Source organism: Carettochelys insculpta, chromosome 4 (assembly GCF_033958435.1).
Source record: "Carettochelys insculpta isolate YL-2023 chromosome 4, ASM3395843v1, whole genome shotgun sequence".
Lineage (NCBI taxonomy): Eukaryota > Metazoa > Chordata > Testudines > Carettochelyidae > Carettochelys > Carettochelys insculpta.
Genome location: NC_134140.1, coordinates 34,707,884 through 34,720,420, shown reverse-complemented (window position 1 = coordinate 34,720,420; position 12,537 = coordinate 34,707,884).

Here is a 12,537-nt window from a genome sequence, read left to right as displayed (position 1 = left end):
GCCAACCTAAACTCAGATGTTTGATGTCAGAAATGGACAAAACTGACCCCCAAAATGGTTTTACAAAAAATACCTGAAGCATTCTGCCATTTCCTTTCATTTGGTCTTTAAGCCCCATAAGTTTTTTGGTTTTACAACATTTCAGAAAAATGAACTGTTTGTGTGTGTGTGCGCGCGCACACGCGCGTGTGTTAAAACATGCAAAAAACTGAGAAACAATTTTTGTTCTTGAAAAAGTGCACTTCTGAACATCCAAATTTAGGTGGAAGGAGTCCATTTGTGTGGTGTGTGTCTCCTCAACAGACTGCATGTTTGTCTAGTGCAACACAAGTCTCAAAATGTGATCTGTGGGTCACTAATAGTCCACAGAGAACTTGCTGGTGGACTGCAGGGAGCAGGTTTTGATACATCATTTCACTCATTGCTGTGAAGTGGCTAAGTACTTATGATGATGATGAATTGAGCCACAAAGGGCCAGATTCTCAGCTGGTGTAAACTGGCATTTCCCTACTGATATCAGTTTACATCAGCTGAGATTCTGCTGAGAAAGTATGTGGTAAGCCTGAGAGAACACTGATCTAAGGAGTTGAACATGAGTCTAGGCATCGGGACACTTGTGTTTTATACCAGTGCCAAGGTTCCCTCTAATCTTTTTCACTATGTGCAGGTATTCTCCATCCATGCATGGAATAAATTTTATCTGCACCGAAACATGTGATTGTGAACCACCAGTAGAAAGAATGTAACTAGCTGTGGGCACTTTGCTATTCAGCTGGGCAGTATTTGAATCTCTCCTGTGCAGCCACACAGGTGAACAGCGTACTGGAAACACTGACAGTTGCTGATATTTACTTTCTGTATGACAAATGATTTAACCTCTCAGTTTCCCAGTTTTTGCATGTCTAAAATTAAGATAATACATTTATCTACTTCATAGAGTGCTGTGAGGCAGAACTAAGTAATAGTCACAATGGGATTTATAAATACAAAGCCAAACTGTAGCAGAGATAAGGGTAAAATAAATGAGTTTCTAGCTCCCAGTCTCATGCTTTAAACTTGTTAGTGCCTTCAGCAATCTCCATGTAGACTGGGGTGGGAGACTTTTCAGGTTGGGGTCACTGACCCGTAGACCAGTGAGAAGCACAAGGAAAAAAAAAAAGAAAAAACCTCACCAATGTGTGCAATATGGAGGTTGCAGGAGTGGGCTGGGGTAGGTTCAGGAGGGTTTGGGATGTGGGGTCTGGAAGAGTGGGCTCAGAGTGGGGGTGAGGGGTCTGGGAGGGAGTGGGAGCAGGGTGTGGGTGGCAAGTCGGGGTGGGAGGGTAGCTGCAGGAAGGGGGTGAGATGGGGGTCTGGATGGGAAGGGTGCAGGATTTGTCTAGGGTCACAGCGTCTGGGCAACAGGAGTGCCCCTTACCTTTGCAGCACCCCCAGGTGCACATGGCTCTACACCCCTCTCCACTGCTCCCAGGCACCTCTCTCCTGCCTCTTATTAGCTGGAATTCCAGCCAATTAGAACAGCGATGGGAAGCCTCTGGGCAGGCTTCCAAGGCCACTGCTGCTCTCCCTCTCTTCTCCTGGTTGGAGGAACATCAGGCGAGCAGCAGCAGAGCCCAGAGCCACTTCCTGCTCCCCCTCGCAGCGCCTGCAGTCTGGATTTGGACTGCAGCTTGCATGATCCAGCCCATGAGGCTCTGGGCCCCAAACCCTCCACCCTACTGCAGACTGGATGCTATGGAGGGGAGCCCTGAGCCTCAGGCTCTCGACAAACTGCCATCTGGATTTGGACCACAGGCCAGGGTTATCCCACCCCTAGGTATACCCAGGACAAAACGGATAGTAGAAAAAGCATACATTGATGAATTCTGTTCTCAAGATATGCACCAACAGAGGATGTCTGCCATTAGGTACTTTTCACAGAAACCTAAAGAATGCCTGTAATATTTGAATGACCCCTTCTCTGCTGTGCAGCTCTGCATGTAGTCTCAGCAATGCTCATACAGCTCTTGTAAACCAGCCAAATAATTCATCTACATGAAATGATGGTATTGTTACAATTATAAGAATTACCCAAAGGAATCATTTCTTTCTCAAGGTGCAGCTTATTGGAAAAAACATTTTGACATGAATGTTTCCAGTCCTAACATTTCATCAGAACCCAGCTAATTCATTTTCTATCTGGTGGAAACTCACAGTAGACCACCTCTTTCAAGTTTAACAGGATGGGGAGTCCAGAACAAAATATACACGTACTCTCAGTTGGAGAATAATTTTGTTTTTTTTAGTGCCCTGGTGTTGATTTTTCTCTTTAAATATAGAGCCATCAGTCAGCTCCACTTTCAATTTCACTGCAAAAGCTTGAACAACAGAAGGCGTACAGTTTACGTGAACATGCAGGAGAGGGCTTTCACTGGGAAATTATTCTGGAGAAATAAAATAAGTAGTTACTAACAATTTATTCTGAGTTTGAACAGTTTTCTTACTAGCTCTAATGCTACAAAATCAAAGCACTGAACTGATTTTAGTTACAACCACACCCAAAGATTTTCTCTGAGATTTTACTTTGAAAACATACACTTGTAGCAGAGAAGAGACTTTAAAATATCACCCTCTAGATCTGACCTTTTCTAAAGCAGACAGAAATAACAAAAATTAGTACTAAAAAGACAGCAAACATAAATAAAGCTCCAAAGGCCACCCTTTCTTTCAAGGCTTGTAAACAATGTACATGTATACTAGAGAGAGACATAAAATGTGCTCTCTGCATTTCAGGCAAAGTTGTGATCATAAATGGAGTAATACCTAAGTAGAATATTGATTATTTCTGCTGGCAAGCCAAGAACACACAAGTCTCAACAGAATTGTTCTCTGTTGCTTGTGCTCTTTATTCAACCAATTTATAGATGAAAGATAGCAAAGGTATGAGAAAAATCACTGACAGTTGTGAGCTCCTTTGAACAATGCCATTACACAGTGCTAGTGTTTACAGAAATAGGACCTGCCCCTAAGAAGTGCACTGCAAGGTATCTTCTGCTAAAGCCAATGGAAGCTGCAGGTGCTCAACACCATATTGGTTGAGGACTATGGTTTCTAACTGACGTTAATTAAATCCTCTTTATACAGGCTTTTTACATTAACACTTGTCTGAACTACAAATCAGTTAGAGCATTCTGAGATCAATTTGTCAAGTGAAGAAGAGTCCATCCCAGTGAAGAGAAGATGAATCACTTTAACTGAAGACCATAATACAACCCTAACATTATTTCCCAACAATCCTCTTACATTTTTGCTGAGATTCCCGAAGTAGGATTCTTTAGCAGGAATTACATTTCCCTCAAACTTCTTACAAAAATAACAAGGTAAACACACAGTCAAATGAACAAGTACATTACTCAGGCTGTAAGCTTTTCAAGCATCTATTATTCCATGCTTTTGACTACCACAAAGATGCCTTGTTCATTGTTTGATCCAGAGGTCCTTCTGTAATAAATGTTTATTATTATTAATGATAAGCACAGAGAGCTCTAAATACAAATAAACCGAGTCTATGTCCAAATGACCCTCAGGAGCATTAGATCACTTATGAAACTTTAATCTAAAAGCCTCTTAGAAGTGATAGACATCTGTATTCCTTGGCTGTTCCTAAGGAGGTGGATTGATAAATGTAGCACAATCTGATAGGCAAAAATGGTTTCTTGTGGTGGGCAAACATCAAAGTCAATTTATATTTTGACCTGTTTAGTCAACTTCGGGAAGGATGTGTCAGTCAGTGTAATACAGCTATTTCTATTTGTTTTGGACATTGTAACGTTAAAGTATGTATGTCCTTTGTAAACACATTAACAAAATTAATAGGTGTAAGAGTAGCATTCTTCCTCTCTGTGTGCTTTCTCTTGCTCTAATTTAAGACAATGGAAACAGGATCAGATCTCAAATGGGGGTTTTGCCTGTTACATTTAAACATACATATTTCCCCAGTGCTGTGTGTTACATTCAAATTCAGCCCAAGATACATCATAGAGTACAAACAGAGAATCCCATCTTCACAAACTTGGGATGCTGGGGGCTTAGGAAAAGTGAGTCTAGACCTATGTATCAACTAAGAGTCTGTCAAGTTTAATGTCGGTGGAATGTTATTAGGTTGTTAAAATTGCAATACAATGCATAGCATTTGAACTTTCGTAATTGCTAGTGAATGAGTGACTATAATACTCCTATACTAATCTCTCTATTTCTCACGCTAAGAGTAATGCCTCTGCCTGTGTGTTATATAACTCATATGGCTGGGAGAGAGCCCACAATAATGACTATTTGTTGGTCATTGCTGAGCTTTGCCCATAGAAATAGCTTCACCACTTTGTGGTGGGGGAGGATAGTAATAAGTTAATACCCATTTAAAAGCCACATGTCCAGAGGAACCGCTCCAGTTCTCAACGCAACAGGCCAAACCATTTTACAGGACAATATGGAAGGGGGAATGCTCACCCAGGGAAGAATCACACAGGGTTACGTTGGCAAATAATTACCGCAGGGATTTCTCCCCATTTCCCTATGAACCTTACAGTCAGAATGGTCACATGGCTAAGTTATGAGCAAAAGAGGCCTAGTGGAAGGAAACAAGGTTCTTTTCTCTTTTTATCACTGGAGATATTTAAGAGGAGGTTAGACAGACATCTATTGGGGATGGTATAGACTATGCTTGGTCCTGCCTCTAGGTTGGGGAACTGGAGTAAATGACCTCTTGAGGTCCTTTCCAGCTCTAGTGTTCTATGATTCTAAACCAGGTTGTATCTTAAAAGGCCAGGACCTTGCCTTCCAGATGAAGGACTTCTAGATACCAGTCAGGCCCCGTGTGGTACAACTTGGACCATGGAACTGCTGTGTCCCCTTTCACACTCTGGCTCAGGGTATTTCTCACATGCTTTGCTAGTGATCAGCAGTCCCTTCAAGCTTTGCTCTCACACATCCATTAGCAAATGTCAGAGGGGTTGCTGAGTTAGTGTGTATCTTCAAAAATAACAAGTCCTGTGGCACCTTACAGACTAACATTTTGGAGTATAAGCTTTTGTGGGCAAAGACCCACTTCATCAGATGCATGAGTGGGGGGGTTTCAGAAGAGAGTTTAAAGAAGGAGTCTCAGTCAAGGGGAGGGCCAGAGTTGACAAGGTCTGTTCATTCACGGAGGATGTGGTCCATTGTCAGAAGTTAATCCATATTAATTGAACCCTCCTCCGAACCCGCCCCCATGCATCTGACAGAGTGGGTCCTTTCCCATGAAAGCATTAACAAGTGAAGGCTTATACAGCCTGTCATGAACTGAACACAGGGACACATCAGCAAATCTGCCCAACCTCTGCCTTGTTCACCAGAAATGTAGTCTTACACTGCCTCAGAACTTCTTGATCAGTGCAAACTAATTAATTAGATTGCCACGTCATCAAAGAATGGTGTCAAGCTCCGATCTTTGTAATCAGAGCAGATTCCCCAAGCACTTTCAACAAACTCTCTGATAAAGATAAAACTTTAAGTTTATTAACTACAGAAACATAGATTTTTATTGATTTTAAGCTTAGAGATCAGAGTTGGTTACATAAGAAATAAAAGGTAAAATCACAGTTTAAATCCTAAACTTTATCAGACTAAGCAAGGTTTGAATCAGGTAGGCTCCTCTCCTCCGCTAGGCATTGTAAGTAGTTCACATTTCTTAATACACAGGCTGAATTCCCTGCTAAGCCTGAGAACAATTTTCCCAGTTGGCTTCTCTTCCAAACAATCTTGTTGCCTTCAGAATAGGTGCGGGAGGAGCACGGATATCCTTATGATTTATGGGGTCCTACGTAGTATTATTAAACTGGTTCCCCATGCCAGTATTAGAGGTGTGCTTTTATAATCTTCAGCAATACAGTAATGCAGTTCAAGCAAAATTTAAACTAAGGTCCTGTAGACTCGCACAGGGGTTAGTCACATATACCTGGGGTTGCCACATGCGTGCTAAATGGCTTCATTACCACTTGAATGTCTCTTTCACAGGTTCAGTGTTCAGCTAAGACTGTGGTGTCCAATATGCTGTCCATTCGCCACTTGTGGTGAACTGGACAGCAGAGTATGGCAAAGTGGCTCATTACAGCTGCATATGTGGAGCACCCTCTGCCCCTCTGCACACACTCCCCACCACTTGGTGGGACAAGCGTGTGATCTCAGCAGCAGAGGCACCTCCTCCAGCAGCTGGTGGCGGAGTCAGCATGGCTTGGGGTGGCAGGGCTCAGCGCGACTCACAGTGGCTCAGAGTGGCCTGTGGTGGGGCAGTTCATGTGGTGTGGCTCCAGTGAGTCACTGACAGTTTGCATGGGGTGTGTGTCTGCCTTGGGGGGTAGGTTTCCTGGCTCAGGGGGCACCTCCTGGTTGGTGGGTGTGGCAGGCTTTTTCACTTTCAAGTTAAATTAATCTTCTGGAGAGGAAGCAAAGCCGTAGAATGGGGATAGCAAAAGGCAGGTGGGTGGACGGTAAGGTCCTGTGGTGCCCCAAATTCTCAGGTGTCCTAGGTCGCTGCATATTCTGCATATAGGTGAGGACGTCCCTTTGGAGGAAAGAAGTGTACTATGATGCTGCTGTCCTTTGAGACTCTAGGTTCATGTGCCTAGACAAATACTGGCTCAAACATGGAGTCAAGCATCACAATCAAAAACTAAATGCGGAAAAACTAAACGATTTCTTTGCTTCAGTCTTCACGGCTGAGGATGTTAGAGAGATTTCCAAATCTGAGCTGTCCTTTATGGGTGACAAATCTGAGGAACTGTCCCAGAGTGAAGTGTCATTAGAGGAGGTTTTGGAACTAATTGATAGGCTAAACAGTCACAAGTCTCCGGGACCGAATGGTATTCACCCAAGGGTTCTGAAAGAACCCAAATGTGAAATTGCGGAACTATTAACGGTGGTTTGTAACCTATCCTTTAAATCAGCTTCGGTACCCAATGATTGGAAGACAGGTGATAGAACACCAATTTTTAAAAAGGGCGCTAAAGGAGACCCTAGCAATTATAGACCGGTAAGTCTAACGTCAGTATCGGGCAAATTAGTAGAAACAATAGTAAAGAATAAAATTGTCAGACACGTAAAAGAACATGATTTGTTGAGCAAAAGTCAACATGGTTTCTGAAAAGGGAAGTCATGTCTTACTAATCTATTGCAGTTCTTTGAAGGGGTTAACAAGCATGCGGACAGTGGGGATCCAGTGGACATAGTATACTTAGATTTCCAGAAAGCTTTTGACACAGTCCCTCACCAAAGGCCTTATGTAAATTAGGTGGTCATGGGATAGGAGGAAAGATCCTTTCATGGATTGGGAACTGGTTAAAAGACAGGAAACAAAGGGTAGGAATAAATGGTAAATTTTCACAATGGAAGGGGGTAACTAGTGGCATTCCCCAAGGGTCAGTCCTGGGACCAATCTTGTTCAACTTATTCGTCAATAATCTAGAGAAAGGGGTAAGCAGTGAGGTGGCAAAGTTTGCAGATGACACCAAACTGTTCAGGATAGTCACAACCAAAGCAGACTGTGAAGAACTTCAAAAAGATCTCAGCAAGCTGAGTGATTGGGCAGCAAAATGGCAAATGAAATTTAATGTGGGTAAGTGTAAGGTAATGCACATTGGGAAGAATAACCCTGATTATACGTATAATATGATGGGGGCAAATTTAGCTACAACAGATCAGGAAAGGGATCTTGGAATTATAGTGGATAGTTCTCTGAAAACATCCACGCAGTGTGCAGCGGCGGTCAGTAAAGCAAATAGGATGTTAGGAATAATTAAAAAAGGGATAGAAAATAAGACAAAGATATCTTACTTCCCCTATATAAAACTATGGTACGCCCACATCTTGAGTACTGCGTGCAGATGTGGTCTCCTCACCTGAAAAAGGATATATTGGCGTTAGAAAAGGTTCAGAAAAGGGCAACTAAAATGATTAAGGGTTTGGAATGGGTCCCATATGAGGAGAAACTAGAGAAACTGGGACTTTTCAGTCTAGAAAAGAGGAGACTGAGGGGCGATATGATAGAGGTATATAAAATCATGAATGGTGTGGAAAAAGTGAATACAGAAAAGTTATTTACTTGTTCCCATAATATAAGAACTAGAGGACAGCAAATGAAATTAATGGGTAGCAGGTTCAAAACTCATAAAAGAAAGTTTTTCTTCACACAGCGCACAGTCAACCTGTGGAACTCCTTACCAGAGGATGCTGTGAAGGCCAGGACTCTAACAGAGTTTAAAAAAGAGCTCAATAAATATTTGGAGGTTAGGTCCATAGATGGCTATTAGCAAGGGGTAAGGTATGGTGCCTAGCCTTTTGTCGAAGGCGGGAGATGGATGGCAGGAGACAAATCGCTTGATCGCTGTCTTCGGTTCACCTCCTCTGGGGCACCAGGCATTGGCTACTGTCAGCAGACAGGATACTGGGCTAGATGGACTTTTGGTCTGACCCAGTATGGCTGTTCTTATGTTCTTATGTTAATCATGATGCCTTGCTGAGTTACAGAGCTGAACAATTCCCATGCTATAGAGTTTGAACAGCTGTCTCTGACTGAATAGCAAATCTCTTGTTTATAGTTCCCCTGGTAGTCAGTGGCTGGTGATAGTCACCTAACACTCTTCTGGGTGTGGGTCACCCCCTTTGTTGCCACTAGAGAACTAGCTCTGGGAGTCCCCCAGACTCTCAACGTTTTTTGGTAACAACCATATCGCAAAATCTAATAACTCAATGTACATAATTTGACAGGCAAATGAGTTTCAGAAAATCATGACTTTTCATAGGCTCCCTTGCAAGGCATTCTTTGTACAAAATATCTTAACCATTTACAAGTGGTGAATGAAGAGATTACAGGGTGCTATTCTGAGGTACAGAGAACATCACAATACCATAGCTGGGATAAGTCTCAGAAGCTGAACTGTAAGACATTGTTATGTTGTACAGAAGTTTGATAAGATAACCTTTGCTTATCTGAGTCTTTACTATTCTTACCATTGTGCAAATCTCCTCCTTCATTTTTGCGAATTAATTAACGCTAGATAGGTTTATTACAGGATCAAATTGAGCATTGCTGCATATACAAGGGAGATCTAAGGAGGAGCTGACAAGTGGTATGTGTCTGGTCTCTTTGGAACAGGGGATCTTGGATTTCTGTGACATCCAATATCACAAATATGGGTCCAATAGTGTACTTGCTTGGTGTCCAGCTTCCTTGGTATCAAGAAGTCCTGGGGATCCCAAGGGGGCTGTTTAAACTGAGTAGAAAGGCCGACAAATGCCCATGAAGTCACTCAGCTGTGCAGTTAGCTGGTGTGTTTCAGGCTTAAGAGCCACAGCTGGCACTGGTTAATTTTCCTATTATTGAACAGTCTGCCTGTAGCCAGACAAAATATCCCCACTACAGACCAGCTTTTGCCTCCCCTCTAAGGTGCCTCAGAGCATACGGGGCACTGAACAGCAGTTAAATAGCACAGTCTTTGATGCCTTCCTAAAGGGGCCCAGATGTGCTGGCTCATCGTGACCCTGAGAAACAGAAAACACAGATAGAGGGCTAGCAGGCTAACCATTCACAAAGGGCCTCAGAAAACTGCCCTTGGCTGGCATTAATGGAGTGATGCGCCCACACAGCCATCCCAGAAGAGAAATCTCCGCCCTTGCAAAAGAATGTCCTGTACTCCCAAATTCTTTATCTCCTGTCTTACAAGTGCAAATTAAGTAAGAATTGCCCTTGTAAAAACTGGCGTCACAAAAGACAGACCAGTATGATCTGACACCATAGATAAGAAAGAGAATACGTGATCCAAGGGGTATAAAGATGGGCCCAGCAGCACTCTGACTCTGAGTGCATTCCCACCAACTACCTGCTGGTTGGGTCAGGTGATTGCCTCCCGAGGTCCGCAACTGGGGACGCCCAACCTCGTATTTGTCTTTCCACAGAATTGAGTGACTGATCCTGGCTTGGCTACGCTGGTATCGAGAGACGCAAGGAGGGTAAGATGTACCCACATTAAGGTCTCCTTTTGGTGTACACAGTTAAAGAATTAGAGCTCTATAGATTGATGTTGTTGTATTAAGATGTCGTTCTATTGGATTGTAACATAACCTGTTAACACCTGTACTCTGCTAGCATATAAGAAGTAGACAATAGCCTTTTGTAACTGCACACTTATAACTGTAGCTTAATAAACTTGTAACTAGTTAAGATCTAAGCCTGACTCCTGTTACTCTTTGTCACTGCAACACAGTCGGCACAATCAAACGAACTTTAACCGTTTGGTTACCACAGCCTGGCCATAGGTGAGAGTGCTAGGAGCCCAGCGCTCTAGCAGTTAAAGACTCAGATGGTAACAAGGGCATGGTTGTTACCTCACTGCACATTACCTGGTTAACGCTGCCCTGATGTGGAACCTACAGCCTTGAAATACCAAGAGGTGTGGTACATAAGTTTCAACTTGTTCCTGTTAACACATCCTAGCAACAATGTTGTTCTCTTCTCCCTTACAGGCTTACTTAGGAATAAGCAAACAACATTTTCCATTCAATAGTGTCACCAACTAATTGTGCTATCAATTATGAAGGTCAGCATAACATACTCCCTTTTCTCCTCCAGCAATGCTCTTCCAGGTTGATCTTCCTTCAAGCCTATTTCCTAGCATGATAAGGAGTTGGAGTTCTCTTCCAACCCACACTATCAATGTTGGTACAACCACTTCTGGAACTTCTTTGATATGGTTACTTTCAGTCCCCTTTCTTCTCCCATCACCTTGCCCCAGTCACTGGGCTTTCCTTTGCTCCAGTTGGCTGCAGCCAGCTTCCTAGCAGCATCTTCTGGAAATGAAATTCACATGACTACGACTTGAGCTGCAAATCCAGCTATGTATTGTTGGTCCTACTCAAACTCCTCTGAATCCTTAATGGGATTTCTCTTGGTCTAATGTAATCATTCATTCCAAATTATCATAATAAAATAAAGTTTTTGGTTTTGTTTTTTGAAAATAGAGGGAAAGTGTAAGGAAACAAATCTAGACAGAATATACCATCTCTAGCAAAGGCAAAATGATGATTTAAACAAGAATACTTTTTGAGTTCATCGGGTCCAAAATTCATACTGATAATCTCCATGCTTTCATTTACTCTCTAGTTCAGTGTGACACGCTCCTGCATCTAGCAGATGTTGTGACTTCAGTTACCCTACTGGGTACACTGAGGTGAATCACAAATAACTCAGCCGAAATTTGTGGCATTACTCCTAAATCAATGAGTATTAGGCTCTGTATTTTTCAGCTAATGTCTGCGTTGCAGATGCAGTTGTTTTGGTGACCTGTGGAGTTGTCATGAAGTTCAAGTGACTACTAAATAAAATGGGAGACAATGAGCCATGTCTCCATTGATGATGTCTATATACTTAGTTCTTCTGTAGCTGTAACACTGGGGTACATCCATATGAGAGTATTTGGAAGAGTCCTGGTGAGTGTCACTACTTTTACCCAGTACAAAAAAGTCAGCTCTCCCTCGGAGAAAGTAGTAGGTTTACCATTTAGCATATTTTCACTATGATACTTTTTCATAATGGGACTTTAACTGAGTAACTAAATTGTGTATTTTTCCAGGATTTAAGATTTCCTACTCAGCTGTTTTCTTAAAAGAGTCAAGATCAGGCGGGAATAATAATTCATCAGTCATCATAGTCCAGTCTTGAGCTTCTTTTGCCTAATCTTCACATTCTGCTTGATATTTTGTGCAGTTATTTTTATTCAGCCTATAGTCCTTGTAATGATAATTTGGGTTACTTCCCTGCTTTTTTTTTTTAATTGTGGTTTATCGTCATAATTTTCTAACTATGACTCCTATGTACTTGTGAATGGTGAAGGTAAGTTAACTTAACTGTGTAAAAGGCTTTTATGGTCTATTTCATCTCTATGATTTAAGGGTAGTTAAGATTCCTAGTGAGGAAGGTAGAAATCTGAAGAAAAGATGCATGAATTGAAAACACCAACTAGGGACCTGTTTACCATGTTTAGGAGTTATATAGCTGGTAGGTAGTTAAATACTCTAATAATGACAACGGGTATGTGGAGGCTACCAAGTTGTGTTGACAAATCTTGTGTGGCCACTCAAATTCGACAAAAGAAAAATGTCCAGAGAGAGTCCACACTGGGGACACCATCATTGACAGTGTGAACAGTGCATTGTAGATATGTGTGTCACAGTGCAGTGTTGTGGGAAGGCAGAGCTGATGCCTTTGCTTCTTAGGATTCCCTCTGAGTTCTCCCACAGCATCTTCAGCTGCTCAGAGCTACACCATGAGTGCAGCAGTCCATCCCCATCCCCCAGCAGCAGCCGCATGTCTGCCACTGTGTTCCTAGTGCAGGGTAGAAAAGGAGCATTACGATGACTTGCTCTTTGTTCCCCAAATGCATCAGCTCACTCAGCTGTCAGATATTTCCCTGAGCTTTGAAAGAGGACAGGTGCATGCCTGCTGGGCAACAGAAATCAAAATATTGAGCA